The sequence below is a fragment of the Ranitomeya variabilis genome, chromosome 2, assembly GCF_051348905.1.
Source record: "Ranitomeya variabilis isolate aRanVar5 chromosome 2, aRanVar5.hap1, whole genome shotgun sequence".
In the NCBI taxonomy this organism is placed as follows: Eukaryota; Metazoa; Chordata; class Amphibia; order Anura; family Dendrobatidae; genus Ranitomeya; species Ranitomeya variabilis.
The window spans coordinates 124,150,699-124,159,044 of record NC_135233.1 but is presented as its reverse complement, the minus strand read 5'-3'; the positions used below and the strand labels follow the sequence as shown (position 1 = coordinate 124,159,044).

Here is an 8,346-nt window from a genome sequence, read left to right as displayed (position 1 = left end):
TTTGGTTTTTTTTTTAATATTATTTGGTTTCTAAAGTCTCCCTGAAAATAAAAAAAAAAAAATACCTAAAAAAACAGTGGGAGAGTAATATTGCCCTTTCAGCTTGTGTGCCAGTCTTGACTCCTGGGTGTGCCACCTCTCTCTCTCTAATTGTGGGCCATAGAAAGCCTTTTAATTTTTTTCCTTCATTTGTGTTTTAAAATCTACCTCAACACAAAAACACTACATCAATCAGTGGGAGAAAAATATTGGCCTCAGTCAGGGCTTGTGTGCCACTCCTGTGCGTGCCATCTCTCATTCAGTGGGCCATAGAAAGCCTTGTTTTTTTGTTTTTTTTTTTAATATTATTTGGTTTCTAAAGTCTCCCTGAAAATAAAACCAAAAAAAAACATAAAAAAACAGTGGGAGAGTAATATTGCCCTTTCAGCTTGTGTGCCAGTCTTGACTCCTGGGTGTGCCACCTCTCTATCTCATTCAGTGGGCCATAGAAAGCCTTGTTTTTTTTTTTTTTTTTTAATATTATTTGGTTTCTAAAGTCTCCCTGAAAATAAAAAAAAAAAAAAACCTAAAAAAACAGTGGGAGAGTAATATTGCCCTTTCAGCTTGTGTGCCAGTCTTGACTCCTGGGTGTGCCACCTCTGTCCCTCTCATTCAGTGGGCCATAGAAAGCCTTGTTTTTTTTTTTTTTTTTTTAATATTATTTGGTTTCTAAAGTCTCCCTGAAAATAAAAAAAAAAGAAAACCTAAAAAAACAGTGGGAGAGTAATATTGCCCTTTCAGCTTGTGTGCCAGTCTTGACTCCTGGGTGTGCCACCTCTGTCCCTCTCATTCAGTGGGCCATAGAAAGCCTTGTTTTTTTGTTTTTTTTTTAATATTATTTGGTTTCTAAAGTCTCCCTGAAAATAAAAAAAAAAAAATACCTAAAAAAACAGTGGGAGAGTAATATTGCCCTTTCAGCTTGTGTGCCAGTCTTGACTCCTGGGTGTGCCACCTCTCTCTCTCTAATTGTGGGCCATAGAAAGCCTTTTAATTTTTTTCCTTCATTTGTGTTTTAAAATCTACCTCAACACAAAAACACTACATCAATCAGTGGGAGAAAAATATTGGCCTCAGTCAGGGCTTGTGTGCCACTCCTGTGCGTGCCATCTCTCATTCAGTGGGCCATAGAAAGCCTTGTTTTTTTGTTTTTTTTTTTAATATTATTTGGTTTCTAAAGTCTCCCTGAAAATAAAACCAAAAAAAATACATAAAAAAACAGTGGGAGAGTAATATTGCCCTTTCAGCTTGTGTGCCAGTCTTGACTCCTGGGTGTGCCACCTCTGTCCCTCTCATTCAGTGGGCCATAGAAAGCCTTGTTTTTTTGTTTTTTTTTTAATATTATTTGGTTTCTAAAGTCTCCCTGAAAAAAAAAAAAAAATACCTAAAAAAACAGTGGGAGAGTAATATTGCCCTTTCAGCTTGTGTGCCAGTCTTGACTCCTGGGTGTGCCACCTCTCTCTCTCTAATTGTGGGCCATAGAAAGCCTTTTAATTTTTTTCCTTCATTTGTGTTTTAAAATCTACCTCAACACAAAAACACTACATCAATCAGTGGGAGAAAAATATTGGCCTCAGTCAGGGCTTGTGTGCCACTCCTGTGCGTGCCATCTCTCATTCAGTGGGCCATAGAAAGCCTTGTTTTTTTGTTTTTTTTTTTAATATTATTTGGTTTCTAAAGTCTCCCTGAAAATAAAACCAAAAAAAATACATAAAAAAACAGTGGGAGAGTAATATTGCCCTTTCAGCTTGTGTGCCAGTCTTGACTCCTGGGTGTGCCACCTCTGTCCCTCTCATTCAGTGGGCCATAGAAAGCCTTGTTTTTTTGTTTTTTTTTTTAATATTATTTGGTTTCTAAAGTCTCCCTGAAAATAAAAAAAAAAAAATACCTAAAAAAACAGTGGGAGAGTAATATTGCCCTTTCAGCTTGTGTGCCAGCCTTGACTCCTGGGTGTGCCACCTCTCTCTCTCTAATTGTGGGCCATAGAAAGCCTTTTAATTTTTTTCCTTCATTTGTGTTTTAAAATCTACCTCAACACAAAAACACTACATCAATCAGTGGGAGAAAAATATTGGCCTCAGTCAGGGCTTGTGTGCCACTCCTGTGCGTGCCATCTCTCATTCAGTGGGCCATAGAAAGCCTTGTTTTTTGTTTTTTTTTTTAATATTATTTGGTTTCTAAAGTCTCCCTGAAAATAAAACCAAAAAAAAACATAAAAAAACAGTGGGAGAGTAATATTGCCCTTTCAGCTTGTGTGCCAGTCTTGATTCCTGGGTTTGCCACCTCTCTATCTCATTCAGTGGGCCATAGAAAGCCTTGTTTTTTTTTTTTTTTTTTTAATATTATTTGGTTTCTAAAGTCTCCCTGAAAATAAAAAAAATAAAAAAAACCTAAAAAAACAGTGGGAGAGTAATATTGCCCTTTCAGCTTGTGTGCCAGTCTTGAATCCTGGGTGTGCCACCTCTGTCCCTCTCATTCAGTGGGCCATAGAAAGCCTTGTTTTTTTTTTGTTTTTTTTTAATATTATTTGGTTTCTAAAGTCTCCCTGAAAATAAAAAAAAACAAAACCTAAAAAAACAGTGGGAGAGTAATATTGCCCTTTCAGCTTGTGTGCCAGTCTTGACTCCTGGGTGTGCCACCTCTGTCCCTCTCATTCAGTGGGCCATAGAAAGCCTTGTTTTTTTTTTTTTTTTTTTAATATTATTTGGTTTCTAAAGTCTCCCTGAAAATAAAAAAAAAAAAATACCTAAAAAAACAGTGGGAGAGTAATATTGCCCTTTCAGCTTGTGTGCCAGTCTTGACTCCTGGGTGTGCCACCTCTCTCTCTCTAATTGTGGGCCATAGAAAGCCTTTTAATTTTTTTCCTTCATTTGTGTTTTAAAATCTACCTCAACACAAAAACACTACATCAATCAGTGGGAGAAAAATATTGGCCTCAGTCAGGGCTTGTGTGCCACTCCTGTGCGTGCCATCTCTCATTCAGTGGGCCATGGAAGTGCATCTGAACAGCAAGGTGGATTGCTGTTGAGGGGAGATAGAGAGAAAAAAAAAAAATCTATAAATCTTCAGCACAGCGAGTGTGAGCGAGCTGAGTGTGACCTGAGTGTAAGTGTGAACGGCGGTAAGTGTGTGACTTGTGATTCAGTGACTTTGGAATCAGGGAGTTTCCAAGGGAGGAATTGCTTCTGGTTTTTTTTTTTTAATTAATACTTTGTATTTATTTTTAATTAAAGTTTCTGTGTGGTGCAATCCCCATTAGGAAATGTGCTCCACAATTGTTAATGCCATCCAGTGCACATCTTGCCACATGTATGCAGTCCTTGACCAGCTGGTCGAGGGTGCATACTGCTGTGCGAGATGTGAGCACGTTGTGCATTTGGAAGCCCAGATTTTGGATCTAAATGTGCAGCTGGCAACACTGAGATCCATAGACAATATGGAGAGGAGTCTTCTGCTCACAGAGCAGACGCTCAATGGGATAGATGAGGAGGGGGATGGTAGGATGGAGCTGCAGGACAGTGTGGCAGTTAGCTGGGTGACAGATAGAAGGCGGGGTAGAGGGAAGAGTGCCAGGGAGGCTAGTCCTGATCTGGCACACCCCAATAAGTTTGCTAAGTTGGCAGATGAGGGGGGTGCCAGTACAGGGGTAGCACTGCTGCAGCCAGGCATGTCCTCTGAAAGCCGGAGGAGTGACTGCTCCAGTAAGGAGGGAAATAGGAGAGCAGGGCAGGCCAGACAGGTGCTGGTAGTGGGGGACTCAATTATTAGGGGAACAGATAGGGCAATCTGTCACAAAGACAGGGATCGTCGGACGGTGTGCTGCCTACCTGGCGCTCGAGTCCGACACATCGCTGATCGGGTGGACAGATTACTGGGAGGGGCTGGTGAGGACCCAGCAGTCATGGTGCACATTGGCACAAATGACAAAGTTAGAGGTAGGTGGAAGGTCCTTAAAGATGATTTCAGGGAATTAGGCTGCAAGCTGAAAGCAAGGACCTCCAACGTGGTATTTTCCGAAATACTGCCTGTACCACGTGCCACGCCAGAGAGGCAACGGGAGATTAGGGAGGTTAATAAGTGGCTCAAGAATTGGTGTAGGAAGGAGGGGTTTGGGTTCCTGCAGAACTGGGCCGACTTCTCAGTGGGCTACAGGCTCTACGCTAGGGACGGGCTGCACCTCAATGGGGAAGGGGCAGCTGTGCTGGGGGAGAAAATGGTTAGAAGGTTGGAGGAGTGTTTAAACTAGGGATTGGGGGGGAGGGTATTCATTTTATAGGAGGGGAAGATAGTGCAGATAGAGAGCTGGGCACAAATAAGGAAGTTGGGGGTGGCGGTGACATGGGGGGTGGGGTTAGAACAGTTAATAATTTAAGAAAGAATAGAGGTACAGAGAGGAACATCAAGTGCATGTATACTAATGCCAGAAGCCTCGCCAACAAAATGGACGAATTAGAACTAATGTTGTTGGAGCATAATTATGACATGGTGGGGATATCTGAGACGTGGCTGGATGAGAGCCATGACTGGGCTGTTAACTTGCAGGGCTATAGCCTGTTCAGAAATGACCGTACAGATAAGCGAGGGGGAGGGGTGTGTCTATATGTAAAATCTTCCTTAAAACCCATCCTGCGTGATAATATAGGTGAATTTAATGAAAATGTGGAGTCCCTGTGGGTGGAGATAAGGGGAGGGGGAAAAAATAATAAATTACTGATAGGGGTTTGTTATAAATCTCCAAAAATAATGGAAGCAATGGAGAATATCCTCGTAAAGCAAATAGATGAAGCTGCGACTCAAGGAGAAGTCATTATTATGGGGGACTTCAACTACCCTGAAATAGATTGGGGAACAGAAACCTGCAGTTCCAGCAAAGGTAATCGGTTTTTGACAACTATGAGAGACAATTACCTTTCACAGCTGGTTCAGGACCCAACAAGGAGGGGGGCACTGCTAGATCTAATATTAACCAACAGGCCAGACCGCATATCAAATATAAGGGTTGGGGGTCACTTGGGGAATAGTGATCATAAAATAATAAGTTTTCATGTAACCTTTAATAAGATGGGTAGTAGGGGGGTGACAAGGACACTAAACTTCAGGAGGGCAAATTTCCAACGGATGAGAGAGGATCTTGGTGCAATTAACTGGGACGATATCCTGAGACACAAAAATACACAAAGAAAATGGGAGACGTTTATTAGCATCCTGGATAGGACCTGTGCACAGTATATACCGTATGGGAATAAACATACTAGAAATAGGAGGAAACCAATATGGCTAAATAGAGCTGTTAGGGGCGCAATAAGGAACAAAAAGAAAGCATTTAGAGAATTAAAGGAAGTAGGTAGTGATGAGGCATTAAATAAATACAGAAAATTAAATAAATTCTGTAAAAAGCAAATCAAGGCAGCAAAGATTGAGACAGAGAGACTCATTGCTAGAGAGAGCAAAAATAACCCCAAAATATTCTTTAACTACATAAATAGTAAGAAACTAAAAAATGACAGTGTTGGCCCCCTTAAAAATAGTCTGGGTGAAATGGTGGATGAGGATGAGGAAAAAGCCAATCTGCTAAATGACTTTTTTTCATCAGTATTTACAAAAGAAAATCCCATGGCAGCCAATATGACTAGTGATAAAAATTCCCCATTAAATGTCACCTGCTTAACCCAGCAGGAAGTACAGCGGCGTCTAAAAATCACTAAAATTGACAAATCTCCGGGCCCGGATGGGATACACCCCCGAGTACTGCAGGAACTAAGTACAGTCATTGATAGACCATTATTTTTAATCTTTAAAGAGTCCATAATAACAGGGTCTGTACCACAGGACTGGCGTATAGCAAATGTGGTGCCAATATTCAAAAAAGGGGCAAAAACTGAACTCGGTAATTATAGGCCAGTAAGTTTAACCTCTACTGTGGGTAAAATCCTGGAGGGCATTCTAAGGGATGCTATACTGGAGTATCTGAAGAGGAATAACCTCATGACCCAGTATCAGCACGGGTTTACTAGGGACCGCTCATGTCAGACTAATTTGATCAGCTTCTATGAAGAGGTAAGTTCCGGACTGGACCAAGGGAACCCAGTGGACATAGTGTATATGGACTTTTCCAAAGCTTTTGATACGGTGCCACACAAAAGGTTGATACATAAAATGAGAGTAATGGGGATAGGGGAAAATATGTGTAAGTGGGTTGAGAGCTGGCTCAGGGATAGGAAACAAAGGGTGGTTATTAATGGAGCACACTCGGACTGGGTCGCGGTTAGCAGTGGGGTACCACAGGGGTCAGTATTGGGCCCTCTTCTTTTTAACATATTTATTAATGACCTTGTAGGGGGCATTCAGAGTAGAATTTCAATATTTGCAGATGACACTAAACTCTGTAGGGTAATCAATACAGGGGAGGACAATTTTATATTACAGGATGATTTATGTAAACTAGAAGCTTGGGCTGATAAATGGCAAATGAGCTTTAATGGGGATAAATGTAAGGTCATGCACTTGGGTAGAAGTAATAAGATGTATAACTATGTGCTTAATTCTAAAACTCTGGGCAAAACCATCAATGAAAAAGACCTGGGTGTATGGGTGGATGACAGACTCATATTCAGTGGCCAGTGTCAGGCAGCTGCTACAAAGGCAAATAAAATACACTCCTGGGTGTGCCACCTCTGTCCCTCTCATTCAGTGGGCCATAGAAAGCCTTGTTTTTTTGTTTTGTTTTTAATATTATTTGGTTTCTAAAGTCTCCCAGAGAAAAAAAAAAAAAAAATTAGGTGGGAGATTAATATTGACATTAGTGCTTGAGTGACAGTCCTGCGTGTGTGTCATCTCTGTGATTTGGTGCCACAGAAAACAGAGTGTGTAACATTGTGCCTGATTTTCCTTGTGGTCTCACCAACCTGTTAAGGGATATTGAAATCATACTGAAGTTATAGCTCACCGTGTAAGTTGTTTGACAGCAACAAATAAAGTTACTTTGGTTACGATTTTTAAACAATGAGGAAGTCTGGTGCAAGAGGTCGTCGTGGGCGTTCATTGTCAGCTGGTAATGATGGTAGTGGTAGTGGAGCATCAGGTGGTCGTGGGGATAAAAATATTCCACCTAAGTCTGGAGCTGTGGAGCCAGTTTCGTCGTCAGGCTACACAAGGCCTAGAACACTCTCTTTTCTGGGAGTAGGAAAACCGCTTTTAAAGGCGGAGCAGCAACAGCAAGTTTTGGCTTACATTGCAGACTCAGCCTCTAGCTCTTTTGCCTCCTCTTCAGAAACTGGTAAATGTACAAGCAGCGCGTCGCTTGTGGATGTTCACGGTCAGGGACAAGTCGCTTCCTTGTCCTCCTCAGCAAAAACTACAACAAGAGAGCAGGATGCAGCAGGCGACACAACGGGTCACTCCATGGAGCTCTTTACACATACCGTCCCTGGCTTAGAAAGTGAAACATTTAACAGGCCATGCCCATTACAAGTAGATTCTGACATGGAGTGCACTGATGCACAGCCACAGCCAGAGTACTATGCTGCTCCTTTGACTCAGACCACCACATTGCCCTCTCAGGGTACAGATCCACAATCAGACCCTGATGAGACTATGTTGCCCCGCCACGAACGCTATACCACCGACCGACACAGTGACACAGACGAAGTTGCACACGAGCTTGAAGAGGAGGTAATAGATGACCCAGTTGTTGACCCCGATTGGCAGCCATTGGGGGAACAGGGTGCAGGCGGCAGTAGCTCAGAAGCGGAGGTGGAGGAGGGGCCGCAGCAGGCATCAACATCGCAACAGGTTCCATCTGCCGGGCCCGTATCTGGCCCAAAACGCGTGTCAAAGCCAAAACCTGTTGGAGGACAGCGTGGCCATCCGGTTAAAGCTCAGTCTGCAATCCCTGAAAAGGGATCCGAGTCTAGGAAGAGTGCAGTCTGGCATTTTTTTAAACAACATCCAACTGATCAGCGCAAAGTCATCTGTCAAAAATGTTCAACTAGCTTAAGCAGAGGTCAGAATCTGAAAAGTCTAAATACTAGTTGCATGCATAGACACTTAACCACCATGCATTTTCAAGCCTGGACTAACTACCAAACGTCCCTTAAGGTTGTAGCACCCTCGGCCAATGAAGCTAGTCAGCAACGCAACATCCCTTCCGTCACTGTAAGGCCACCATTTTCCGCACCACCGGCAGTATCTGTGCAGGTTTCTTTGCCAGCCAAAAGCAGTCAGGGTCAGGGAATCACCAGTTTTGTAGGAGGAAATATTGCATCTAGGGCACCGGCGGAAACAATACCGTCTCCAACCATCTCTCAGTCT

At 42.5% G+C, this 8,346-nt stretch overlaps 1 long non-coding RNA gene across 1 annotated transcript; it reads right to left on the bottom strand.

Annotated features, from left to right (window-relative positions):
- Window positions 1-472: 472 nt before the first annotated feature.
- LOC143804641 (uncharacterized) lies at window positions 473-7,186 on the bottom strand. The gene is made up of 3 exons (XR_013221072.1): window positions 6,709-7,186; window positions 2,532-2,675; window positions 473-2,176 (listed from the first exon to the last, which is right to left on the bottom strand). It is a non-coding gene; the product is annotated as an uncharacterized LOC143804641 (long non-coding RNA).
- Between the last annotated feature and the right edge of the window lie 1,160 nt (window positions 7,187-8,346).